Raw genomic sequence first — 12255 nt, 5'->3', positions numbered from 1 at the left:
CCTAATGAGCTGTCCTGGAAGCCTATCTGCACTGCTCAGAAAACTTCATATCAGACTAAAATTACCCCACGTCCTTTTCATTTTCCAATGCCCTGACTGTAATACCACACAGTTAGTACGTTACTCTGCGATCACTGCTACCCATATGTAGTACTTTGCTTTTGTCAGTGTTAAACTTTAATTTCCATTTCTCAGCCCATCTGGCTAATTTTTTTAGATTTTGTTGCAGCAGCATACCTTATTACTATCGTTAACCACCCTGCCAACCTTTGTATCATCTGCAAACTTAGACATATAGCCTAATATACCCTCATCAGCATTAATAAATACAGAAAACAACGATTGGCCCCACACCGAACCCTATGAAATTCTAATATATTAGTCTACGAAGAGTAATATCTATTGAAAACCATTCTCTGTCTTCTATCACTCAGCCATTCTTTATTCATAGCAATAACTTTCCCTTAATACCACACTGCTGAAATTTGTACAGTAGTCTTTATGCGCAAAAGTATCAAACCTTTCCTAAAATTCATGGATATAATATCAAAATTATTTTTAGGATCAAGTTGTAGTAGTAGAGTTTTAGGAACATCGTCGACAAAGGCCTTATTGCTCCGTATATACTGTCTGTATATTGCGTATGTTCTGTGGTCGATTTTCTCTTTGCTGAATGAAAAACCCGAGTTTCAAAAGGAAAACCATGCTACCCTCTCCTGAGACCGACTAACTCAGCCACGCTGCGTAAAAATACCTACAAAAATTCCACACGTTCAAACAAGACAAGACAAGATCAATTGGTTAGACAGTATTTCCTCTTAAGCAAGTCAAGCTGCGACTGAAGTTTACGTCTTTAACCAGTGACTCCATTGTTTTACTTGGAACAGAAGGTAAGCTAACAGGTCTGTAATTATTCATGTAATCCTTTAATTCCCCTTTGTGAATTTATGGCATATTCGCACATCGCCAGACCAAAAAATCCAGTACCTGGATCAAAATATGCTCTCATAATTATATCTGATAACCCCACGGTTTGCTTTTGCTTACCTCCTTTGCTTTTGCTTACCTCCTTTGCTTTTGCTTCTTCATTGGGGTGAATGGGACTATCAATTGGATAGTCCCATTCACCCCAATGAAGTTTTTCTTTCACTTTTCTCTCCATTATTACAAAATCATTCAGCTCCTGTTAGGGTTTGATAAACGTCCAGCAACCTCTTCCGTAAAGAATTCCTCATGTGTTAGTCATCGTTGGAACGTACTCATTCAGTTTGTCAGCAACCTGATCAGGATCACCAGGTTAAATCATCGACATCAAGTAGATTAAAGGGATTCAACTCCTTATTTCTACTGTAAATCCTTTGCTGCTTTTCTTAGTATTCTTTCCATGAGATTTCTGGTTATCTACGTTTGCTTTCCTAACCTTCTTTGTGACTTGATTACAGACTAATTTATATCTACCATAAAATTCTGTGTCATCTGATAATTTATATGCATTTTTGTATCCTGTCATCTGTGTCAACAGTTCAGCTGACATCCATTTAGGTCTAAGCCTTGAACAGTATTTCTTAGTTGGTATGAAAAGCTTAATTGCTTGTATGATTATTTTTGAATGCTTATAGTTTAGAATTTGATGATAAGATCACTGTATAGAATTTAAAAACTGTCTGAGACCACTGTAGTCTCCTTTACGAAAGCAAAACACCTTCCCTTTACCCCTGATGGTAGTTACATCTTTAAGTGAATCTCACCCAGTACGTACACTGTGATCACTACCACTTAGTGGTTCCTTTATCTGCAGATTCTTAATGCATGAAGAATCACTACTGATAATCAAATCAAGAGTATTACTCTCTCTTGTTGCCTCTCAAACATGCTGCTGTAGAAAACAATCATCCAATAAATAAATCGAGTCTCCAATAAATAAAGTTTTGCTGGTGTGGGATCAACCAACCTACGAGTTCCAGACCATAACAGCAAAATTAAAATCCTCCATTATAAGACATTCTGATTTACTGGCCACTCTATTTCTCTGTACAGTAGTTCGTTGCACCATTCATCACAGTCATTCCGCCTATAACACACTCCTATTGTCATTTTTGTTTCCCAGTGGTTATGTGACATCAAACTGACTCAACATGGCACCGTCCACCCAAGTCAACTGGATACACTGCCCTGGATTTTATGTGCTTCTTAACTGAGCATAACCGCCCTCCTGTCCTTTCTGTTCATATTTTACTCCCCATATTTAAATTCTGCATCCCTTATATCTGATGACACCACATCTTGATTACATCATTGCCTTGATTACATCAGCAAATACTCTTGCACCCTTTCTATTTAAGTGTACCCCATCTTGATTAACCACTCATTTGAAATAGATCCTTCAGATGGGACATCTTCCTCATTTAAACTTCATTTGCCTTATTCCTATTACCATGTATAAAAACTTTCTGAAAATAACACCAGTTGGGTCATTGGAATAAGTCAGCAGCGTCGAAGGCACTAAATTGGATATGTATGTGAGTTCAAGAACTGGTTCCAATCGTAATTGCATGTGAAGCTACCCAAGGAAACTGCTCTAAACTAGACAACAGTAAATAATTGGTGAGTTCAATTTTTAACTTACTCGTAAAGTAATTCCTCGATCTTTATAGCCACATCTCTAAAGTCCCTTAATTTCATAATAAATTACGTTTGTGAAATTGCGTGTGTTCTTTGGTCGGTTTGCCTGTTTTTGTGGACGAAAAACCGGAGTTTCCCGGGAGGAATTCGAACCCCCTTGCTATTGAAGGGATTCGAAGGCTGGCCTTTTCCACCCAGTGTGGGAAGGACGGTACGATGTCACTGTGGCACGTGCGCAGACTTAATATCTAAGTTGAGAATATCACACTGAGCTTTTTCTTGAAATGGTGATTTTATCCCATTAAGGATATTGACGAGATTAATGATGATGGTCCATTTTGGTCCCATGTGCCTGCTAGACCAAGATAGATATTAGTGGACAGCATCTGTGAATCAAATTTTAGAGGTTCAGAAGGAGAGCTGTTTCAATTATTTTTGCAGTTGTCAAGGAACTGAAACAGGCCCTTATCTGATGTCTCTCTGTGTCCGGTCTTGGGAATGAGACTGATTTTGTAGGTTCTCTAAATTCTGGGCAAATATGCCGGACTGACGCATCTCTTGGTAATGAGCACCACAGGAGCGGTAATGTAACCGCTGAACGCCTCAATAACCAAGGTTGGAATGTCATGTGGGCCTGATGTGACTTGTTTCAGTGAATTTATTATTTGTTGAATGGTAGACTGATTTACCAACTAATTTAATACTGGACAATAGTTTTGTTCATCTTCATTATGCAGAAAATTTTGCTGTGGCTGAGTAGATGAGGCTGTTCAGATGCCATTTTAAATCAGTTGGTGAATACATAGTTTGAAACTTAACTAAATGTTTCATATCGATTAGTTGGTTTTAGTTTATATTAAATTTGTTGTTAATTGCATTTGATCTCTTGTATTCCAGCCACGACGACTGGACCCATTGCTTATTACGCCCAGGAAAATAAGTTTGTACATATGACGTGTGTGGTCTATGGCTAGTTTACCTGTTACTAGGTGAAACATCTAAGTTGCCAGGAGTAAAAATATGCAGTGGACACTTAAGATAGAATCCGAGCCCACTGTTTGTTTAAACTTCATAATACGAAGGCATAAGAAGTCCGACAGTGACAGTCCAAGGCCATCGTAGTTAGCATAGTGGTTATGATCAGGGTTCTACAACACCAGGTGGAAAAGAACCTGGGTTCGGTTGCCATCTAAGAACGGAGAAACTTTTATCGGCTTTTTACGTAATGTGGCCACGTTGTTCGGTCTTGAACGATATTTGTATGATTTTTGAGTATTAGGTTGTCGCTATGGAGTTTGGAGTATCGGCAACTATGACCACATTGCTCTCTATATATACTGTTTATAAATTGCGTGTGATCTGAGGCTGATTTTCTATTTGCTGGAAGAAAAACCATACTTTCTGGGAGTAAAAACCATGCCTGAAACCGACTAACTCCACCACGTTGTGGAAAAGGGCCATAAAAATTTCTCCCTTCATCGATAGTATTCGAACTCAGGTCTTTTCCACCCGGTGTAAGGGGACGGCAACCCTACCAACTGTGCTGCCCACGAGGGCAATTCATCGGTAATTTATTTTCGAGTTCTCCAAATATAAACTTTCCAGAGAGTCAGCATCTAATGGCAAACGCACTTCCCATGCTGACGCATTGTTCACAAAATTTCAACGGGGAATTAAAGCTGTAAGAGTATATACTCTTACAAATATAATGGGAATATTTATTTATCTGAAATAAATTCATGTAGGGTGAAGAAAAGTGAGAATAATTATTAAGGTTTGAACATTAAGTTTGAATATGGTAAATTTTAAGGTTTGAAAACACAGCATTTAGAGATAGGGAGGTTGCAAATGGTGTGAATTAAATAGTAGTTAAATGGAGACAAGAAGTAATACAAAGAGGGTGAACTGAAGGGAAAAGAAGTAGTACAAAGAAGGTGAACTAGGGAAGGCGTGGTCATTTGCGAACAGGCGAGAAAGGGTTACTAGAAGCGTAAACAATAAGACCCAAAGAAGAAGTGCCTTTGATCTAAGTGGCATCTAGATATAAATCAGGGCAGCCAGAGTTTGTGTGGGAAAGGCAGGTTAGTGTGGCGGATTTTTAGGTAAGTTGGTACCAATTTAGCAAACTGTGAAAATAGGAAAAATAACTACTTTTGCGAAGCGATCGCCTTAGATGAAAAAAATTGTAACGCAGGGGTGTTAAATAAACAGGAAAAGCAAGGAAATCACAAGAAAAGCGTTGGTTTGTTCACGAGGAAGAGAATTTATGGTAAGTTGTTTTTAACAAATAGGAGAGAGTGAAAAACTAGTATAGTATTGGGATTGGCTGAGCGTCCTGGGAGGCGTTCCAAAACTGTTGAGGAAAATGGGTTAGGATGTGAGTTCGGGAGAGTCGTGAGTTGAATTCAGTTGTTAGAATTGTCGGAGTAGTTGTTGGAGTTCGGAAAGAGAAGTAAGATGAAAGGAGGTGAGGACAGGGAAAAAATTTTTGAGTTAAAATTATAAATTTGAAAATAGTGAGATATGAGAGAAAGGAAAGGTGAAGAAACGAAAGAGTTATGTGAAGTGAGGACTAGTGGGAAACGTATTCTGAAGTATAAAGTAAAGGTAGAGTTGGCCATCAATCGGGTGATTGGCGTGCCTAGCAACGTATAAACATGATATATTTCTGAACTCAATAACTGATTAGGGATCTACAAGTGTGTCTAGGGTCAAGCCTGTCGAGAATGAGCCAGGTGCACAGATATGTGAGTCGAGAATCTACGTTGAAGGAGAGAATCCAGTCCAAGAGCCCCGAAGAAGTGACACATCACCTGAGAGATTTGAAACTGAACTCTGAGATATTGTTTGACAGTCTTTCAAAGGAAATCTTTTTTTTTTAGATAAAATTAATAACCATGAAATGATATAAGGGGACTAAAGAGGTAAAGAAGAAACAACAATATAAAAGGGAATTAATAATAGAATAAATTACAGGCGTAGCAGGATGAGAATGTGGTAATGTGTATAGGTAAAGTGTTAATGTGTGAAGGGGGAAAAATGCATTTTATTCAGAGACGTTGAGAGAAAAGGGGAACCCTGCTCTGTCTTAGAAAAGGGGAGTAACTAAGATGCTAACTAAGGAAGTAACTAAGATAGAAATAAGTGATTTGCAGAAAATATTACTGATGTAAGGGGATAAAAAATAGTAATTGATTTGATATGTCTTTTAATATATAGGTGAAATGATAGACATTGATGATTTGTAGTAAATTATGGACACATATGAGGAATATTTGAGAATAGTTGATGACGTGTGTGAGATGGTGAATTGGATTGTATCATAGTTCCTATACATGTAAATTTAAATTTGGAATTTATATGTATATATGTAAATTTTGTGTCATATAAGTCTCTTAAAAATTTGTTATTTTTGCAATTTTTGTTATATAATGCTTAAAAGTTTATTTATGAAAAATTTGTGTCGTCTTCATGCTCTTCTAACTCACCACTTTACACATCCTACAATTTGGAATTTCCTTAGAATTGCACCAAAGTTACGATTTGTGCCTGCCTATGACTTCAGTAGGGCGGAAGTCAACAGCAACACCAACAAGCAAACAACAACAACAAATCATTTTAAATAAAGAAACGTGAGCGTACATAGCGAGCAGCAGCGTAAACATTAGAGAAAACAAACAAACGTTAATGAAGAAAATATAGAATTAAAAGAGGAAAATTAAAATAATAGGAAAGTGTAGATATTGGAGACCTACACGAAAACGAGTACAAAAGGTGTCTCAGTAAGAGTGATATATTCAACCTAGGTTTTGTGGCTTTCTACATAAGGAAATACGATGTGCTTACCGCATTCTGGCAGAATTGTTCAAGGTGAATTACTAGTTATTCAAAATAATGATGGAGTATAGTAGTAACCAGTTAGCTGATGTCTGCGTAATCTTTTCAGGTCATGATCTTTAGATTTTAATAATATAATAGAGTCCCGAGGAAATAGCCTTTCCCCTCTTCAGAAACTCACCTTGACCTGTCAAAGAAAGCTTTCCAGGAAATAGATGATAAGTCTGATTGTTGTTGTAGTAGGGTTTTAGAAGCATTAGCAACAAAGGCCATATTGATCCATGTATACTATATGTAAATTGCGTGTGTTCTGTTGTCGAGTTTCTGTTTTCTGAACGAAAAACCATGCCACCCTTTTCTGAGACCGACTATCTCGGCCACGTTGTGAAACACTCCCATAAAAATTCCTCATGTCATCAATGGACTTGAACTGAGGTCTTTTCAACCGGGTGTGATTAAATATGAAGTGTATATCTTAAGGAAGAACCATTTCTTATTATTCTTATCATCAGCAAAGGTAACATCTTGAAATGTTTGTTGTGATAATTCCTTTTGTAGAGGTATCTCATCGAATTTGCCATAATTCTCTTCTTTTGTAGCTGAGACCTTTAACGGCAAGATACAGGTTCAAGAGGCAAAGCCCAAGCCAGGATTTGAAAAATAATTGTCAAGAGCGTCCGACAAGATCTAACAATAACAAGTAACATGAATCTGCATTGTATTGAGTTTGGACTGTAATTTCACATTTTTGACCCTATGGAACCACACCTTTGCATTATGCGTGGCCCTAGGTACAAACACAGCATTATAGTAAATGTGTACAGTTTTTCCCTTCAGCCCCCGGATTACTGTCTTCAAATTTTTATTAAAATCCCAATGAATCTTTTGATTTTGGCAACATGATTGACATGAGAAATAAATCTTTATTTGTCATCAATGTTAAAGCAGAAACATGTAGTTTCTGTAATCATTGGAACCTGTGAGCCATTTATTTTAACTTTTGGCGATCTACATAATTTAATTGAAACTCGAAAACAATCATATTGGTTTTGAAAGGTGAAACTTTTAGTTTATGAGTGCAAGTCCATTCATATAGATCATTGAAAAGTGTTTCTTCATGATGTTCCAGTTCAGAGCGGGTCCCACTAAAAATGACGATTGTGAGGTCCTCTTCATAGGCTGTGGCATGAGTACTGTCAAAGTAAAGCAAGAGCCAACAGTCTAACGCAATGTTCCAAACAAGAGGTTCCAAGATAGACTGTGGGGGGTGGATTTTATTAAATATTTTTCTTTTATATTTATTTTTATTCTTATTTTATTTTTATTTTATTTATTTATTTAGTTCTATTTTTATTTGTTCCCTTATAGATGTTGTTGTCCACCTTATCCTAATTCCCCCACTTACGCATCTGACCTTACTTTACAGGAGAATTCCAGTTTCAAGGGAACTTCTTTATTAATTATAATTCCCTTCGGAAAGGCTGAGTGTTCAGGAATAACAAACAACACACTTTAATAAGCAACAATGTTTATTTACATATATATATATATATACAACATAATATGCAATTGAATAAAAACATGTAATATTCATACCAGGTTAAATATAGGATACCTTGCATATATTATTCTTATATTAACAATCATTATACTCTGTGTTCTCACCATTCTGTTACAATAACTGAAGACCAATCTTAATTTTCCTAAAGTCTCTATTGTTATTAGTCTTTCAGTTGGACCAACAATTCTTCTTCAATACAAACACTATATATTCAATTATTTATCCTTAAAACAATCAATTATCTAATTAAATTCAATTCAATTATAATTCAATTATCTATCTTTGAACCAACAATTCTTCATTAATACAATCACTATATACAATTATCTATCCTTAAAACATAATCAAACCTTCTCATATTAAATTTACTATCCTCCTAACACATTATATAATCATTTGACAACAATCTAATCTATTACTTATCTTCCGTTTATCTTGCATTCTACAATAGCCTTTTTTGACTAATTAAACTCTGTTTGTATATCTATAATTTACTTCAGAGATGATTTATCTATCAATTTACTTCTAGTGCTACCACTCTTTTTCATTTTAATTAATCACTATACTGTTTCCTAACAGTCCTTGTTAACTTACATTACTTACTATTATCCTTTTTCTTTCCTTTCCGGAGAGGTTTCAAACTTCCATTTTTGGCTCACTGAGGTTCTCCTTCATCTGCTTTCACCTGGAACTGCTATAGATAATTATCAAGAACTCCTTGCTGCATGGATCTGGCGTCCTTCCTCCACTTTATTTGGCTACCTGGCATTCACTGCTTCCTTCCTTCTCATTGAGCTACTAATTCCGAGTTTTCGCTCCTTCACGAGCTACTGATTCTGCGGATTTTGCTCCTCCATCGAGCTACTAATTCTGCAGTTTCGCTCCTCCATCGAGCTACTAATTCTGCAGTTTTCGCTCTTTTTTCTCCACCTTATTAAAAACTTTCTCAAGGAGAAAGCTCATAGGGTGCTACCTCGCTTTTTCCGCTCCACCTATTGAAAATTCTTTCCAGAAGATAACTTCCCAGGGCGCTACCTTTCCCATTTTCCAACACGACCGAACACTCAACTGTTAACTGACACATATTTTCTACTACAACAGAACCCTCAACTGTACATGTTCTTAACACATTTTTACCTATATCGACGAAAAACCCAACTGTCTGTTCCAACTCATTTTACACTCCGACAAGAATCTTAACTTTGTCGTTCTTAACTCGATTCCCCAAACACCCACAAGAATCTCACTTTGTCCTCCCTTAACTCATTTTAGCAAAAACCCGCATAAAGCTCAACTCGGGGTCAGTGATTCTGTCTCCCCCTGTTCACTCACTTTTTGTTACCCTGAATTTCTGTACCGCCTACATATGCCAAAAATCCGCCCTAGTTTACAGTTAACCAATAATACTCATTTTATCCACTTTCTTTATCTTCTATTCGTCCTTTAAAATTCCTCAAGCTGTATGTATCTTCAGAGCTAATTTTAATCTTTCTCACGGTGTCCGTTTTGTGCCCTATCCCTTCTTAATTTAAGAACTTTGTAAAATTTCTCAGGCTGTCAGTACCTTTGAAGTCAGCCGCTTATAGCTACACTGTGGTAGACTAATTTCCCACGATCTAACAACTTTGCCATCACAACAACCAGCCGCCAGCCTTAAATCTAATTCCCAGCATTTCGTTCCGTATATATTATCTTCTCTTCCCCAGGTGTCACGATTAAAGAAATGTCCTGACAGTAGGATGTTCCACGGCGCTATTGTTTACCAGATTTGCCACCTTCTGCTAAATAGCAGTAGTTGCGCTCTTCTATTGTTTTGGTTTGTCTGTGTGAGCTGGGAATCGAGTGTACCCAGGTTGCTAATAGCTTTCCACTTACCGCTCCCCTTGTACAGACGTTGTCTAATTTAATCCCTTGACTTGTAAGGTTCGCTCCCCCATATTGCCATATCCTAATCTTTATTTTACATAAATCTCACTTTTTCTTCTAAAATATTAACCATGTAAGATTTTACCTCTTACAAGACCCTTGAGGGCACCCTCGAGTAATCACTCTGGAACCAATCTGATGCTTTGAAACCACAAGAGCCTTTCTTTTCGGGAAATAACTACGGACTATATGATAAAGCTGGAGAGGAACTCCTAAGTCGATCTAGGGCGCGCTCCCACCAAAGAGAATCAAATGTGCCCTCGAAATCTACAAAGAGAGTTAACTTGTACTTGTAGTTTGATGTCTCAGTGGGTGAAGAAATCGATGAGTGCGCCCGCACAAGAACTTCCGGGACTAAATCCATACTGTTTTAGTGAAGCCAAATTATTTATTTCAAATAGATTTATTATTCTTATTTCACTGAGACTAGAAACTTTCCCGGATTGGCCAGTAAAGATACCGATCGTTAAGATTTAGCGTCGGAAGGAAGCTTGTCCAGTTTAGGGAATATTCTTAATAGAATATTCTTAATAGAGCTATTTTACAGATATGAGGAAAAGTTTTTTTCCTAAACAGTTCTTCACAGAGAACAGTTTAATAATAAAATTTATAATAGAACAGTTCACTGTTCTCTGTGTACATAGCATTGACCAAAGATGGAATGTAGCATGTTCATCGGATGGAAGAAGACGACCCAAGGTTGCAGTAACAGTTTTTAGTTTCATTGCAATTATTCAAGATATTATTATAAATCTCTTGGGGGTGAATTTTATTCTGTGTAATTTTATGCATCATGCCCCATGGGTTTTCATTGCCTGTTATTTAAACTAAATCTTCTCAGGTTTTAGTCTCATGTGTTGAAATAGATTACACATAGATTTTTTTTCCAATATTTATCGATTAGCCAAAGTCTATCGGTTTTATGTTGAGGCCAATGTCGGTGTATTTGATAATTACCACGAGCTTGGTGCACTTTAGCATTAGTAGAGGCATATGATGCAAGAAAGCAAGCTTATGCAGCATCAGCCAAAAAAAAAAAAAAAAAACTCCCATTTCACCCCTCCGTTCGTTTAAAATACCTGTCCAGCTGAGCCTTAAATTTATTTAGGCTATCAACTTCCACAACAAGGAATGGAAGTCTGTTCCACCAACCAACCACCCGCTGGCTAAAGGCAAACTTCCGCACATCTATCCTACAACTGTCTTTCCCCAATTTGAATTTATGCCCTCTCAGGTGATTATTCTGAGCAAGAGGAAGAATCCCATCAGCATTGAGCATGCTCAAACCATTCAAGGCTTTATACACCTCTATCAGATCACCTCGCCGGTGCCTAGTCTCCAGACACTGCAATTTGCAAAACTTAAGCCTTCCTTCGTAAGAGCAACCCTTTTTTCCATTCACTAACCTTGTTGCCCTTCTCTGTACTCGTTCCAGCAGCTCTACATCCTTCTTGAAATGAGGCCTCCAGACCTGTATACAGTACTCAATGTGTGGCCTGACCACTGCCTTATACAAGGGAATATCACCTCCTTATCCCTTCTAGAAAAATTCCTGTTTATCATTGATAAGACACCATGAGCTACTCTTGCAGCCCGTCTGCACTGTCCAGAGAACTTCATATCTGCCTGCACAATTACCCCCAGGTCTTTTTCATTCTCTACCACTGTCAGTATAGTACCACAGAGTTGATACGTTACTCTGGGGTTGCTGTTTCCCATATGTAGTACTTTACATTTGTCAATGTTAAACTTCATTTGCCACCTCTCAGCCCATCTGCTCAACCTTTCCAGATCATTTTTGCAGCAGCATAGCGTCAGCAGTGTCCTTAACAACCCTGCCAACTTTTGTATCGTCTGCAAACTTGGACATTAAGCTTGTTATACCATCATCAATATTATTTATAAATACAGAAAACAACAATGGACCCAACACTGAACCCTGAGGGATTCCACTAATAACATTGGTCTATGATGAGCAGTGTCCATTGATAACCACTCTCTGTCTTCTCGCCTTTTATCCATAACAGCAATTTGCCTCCAATGCCACACTGCTCCAATTTGTGCAGCAGTCTTCCATGTGCAACAGTATCAAAAGCCTTTCTAAGATCCAAGTATATAATATCAAAGTTATTCCCTGCATCCAGTTCTTTTGTGACTGCATCATAGTATCCAATCAAATTGGTCAGGCATGATGCAGTTACTTGTTGACGAACGATTGCAAGTTCCCTTGACCACCATTGTGCATTTTTGGGGGCGATTACGTTTTTCCTAGTTGCTCAGAGAAAAGCAAGGAACTGTATAAAAAGGGT

The 12255-nt window shown here is 37.5% G+C and overlaps 1 protein-coding gene across 1 annotated transcript in view; it reads left to right on the top strand.

Annotated features, from left to right (window-relative positions):
- The window catches only part of LOC150075628 (uncharacterized), a 34954-nt gene that overhangs the window by 1406 nt on the left and 21293 nt on the right, over positions 1 to 12255 (top strand). The window lies entirely within an intron of this gene.

This window comes from Mastigoproctus giganteus, chromosome 14, assembly GCF_048544385.1.
Source record: "Mastigoproctus giganteus isolate SK-2022 chromosome 14, ASM4854438v1, whole genome shotgun sequence".
Classification (NCBI taxonomy): Eukaryota; Metazoa; Arthropoda; class Arachnida; order Uropygi; family Thelyphonidae; genus Mastigoproctus; species Mastigoproctus giganteus.
The sequence above is the reverse complement of the archived record's forward strand: the minus strand, read 5'-3'. Positions and strand labels throughout refer to the sequence as shown.